Here is a 1,761-nt window from a genome sequence, read left to right as displayed (position 1 = left end):
CAGATGTAAGAGTAACCAGGAAGCATCTGGGTCCATAATATAAGACCTTAGTCTAGACCAGCCTTTCTTAATCTTGGGTTCATGGGAGTTGTAGGGACCCAAGGCTGAGAAAGCTGGTCTAGACTGAGATGCCTTAGAGTACTACCTTTCCCAGGTTCTCTGATGACCGAACACCGCTAGGAACATAAAAAGAGCCTTCTGGATCAAGCCAGTAGCCTATCTAGTCTAGTATCTTGTTCTCACAATGGCCAGTCAGATGCCTATGGGAAGCCCATGTGCAGGACTCCTCCTGCAGTTTGCAGCAAATGGTATTCAGAAGGATGCTGCCTCCAGCAGTAAAGGCAGACCATCAGGGTTAGCAGCGCTTTAGTGGCACTGAAACAGCAATCTACTGTAGTTACCAGGGAGGGAGAGTTATCCCACCAGTTTCCAAAGACACCTTTCTGATTCCCTACTGGTGTCTTGGCCTCCAGATGGATTTGAGAGAAGCAGGCTGGCAGCAATGGCAGGTGAACCCCAATATGGGCTAGGCCTAAATTTGAAAGGGTCTGGGTTTGTTCCATATCGGGATGAACCTTCTTGAACTAGGAGAAGGTTGTTTGTACTCCAAACAACCTATCCAGCTTTCCAACAAGTAAGTGACTGTTTTTTGCTTCTGTAACTTGGTCAGCTCACAGGATAGCTCCCAAATTTCCAGACATCTGGGAAAGAGTTCAATGTGCTAAGCAGAGATGAGTTCTGTCTTTGGGAGGTTGGATCAAACCTCTTAAAGAAGTGACTCCTGGGGGGATCTCAAAAATTTATCACCAGCATCCAAGAGATTGTCAGCCTGGATTTAGGGTGTACTTTCTTATGTACAAGTAGCTGGTACTATTAAATGTGTTCCAGTTACACTGACACTCCAAAGTGGTCTATACTTAGCAATTAAAGAGCCACAGAGGAATTGAAGAATTAGAGGCTTCCTTCCAAGGCGCTGCTAACTATTGTTTATGCAGCCTTAAAACCACAAAGCCCATGATGCAACTTGACCAGGAATGCACAGGATTGAGTGCAAGTTCATGCCATTAAGATATTTAAGAAATTTTGCATGTGGATAAGAGCACGAGGCCTTTGATTAAAGAATGCAACTGAGAACACATTGGAGGCATGGAAACACAATGGGAAGCAGCTGAAATTGAAAATGGCAGATGAGCCTGGAGACATGAACTGGGAATGAAATCATTTATGACCAAGTCATGGGACGTGGGTGGCACTGTGGGTTAAACCACAGAGCCTAGGACTTGCTGATCAGAAGGTCGGTGCTTTGAATCACCGCGACGTGGTGAGCTCCCGCTGCTCGGTCCCTGCTCCTGCCAACCTAGCAGTTCGAAAACACATCAAAGTGCAAGTAGATAAATAGGTACCACTCCGGCGGGAAGGTAAACAGCATTTCCGTGCACTGCTCTGGTTTGCCAGAAGCGGCTTAGTCATGCTGGCCACATGACCCGGAAGCTGTACGCCGGCTCCCTCAGCCAATAAAGCGAGATGAGCGCCGCAATCCCAGAGTCGGCCACGACTGGACCTAATGGTCAGGGGTCCCTTTACCTTTACCTTTTACATCAGTGTACCAACCTACCCACTTGTTCTGACAAAAGAACAAAGACACACTCACGTCTGAAAAGCAACAGGTAAAGAATGCTGGAGTTTGGTATATATCATCACAGTGGAGTGTAGAAATAGAGAGTCTAGTAAGAGTGCTGGTTGAAAGAATAAAGAAGGTCT

Source organism: Podarcis liolepis (genome assembly GCF_965112155.1).
Source record: "Podarcis liolepis genome assembly, chromosome: 10".
Lineage (NCBI taxonomy): Eukaryota > Metazoa > Chordata > Lepidosauria > Squamata > Lacertidae > Podarcis > Podarcis liolepis.
The sequence above is the reverse complement of the archived record's forward strand: the minus strand, read 5'-3'. Positions refer to the sequence as shown.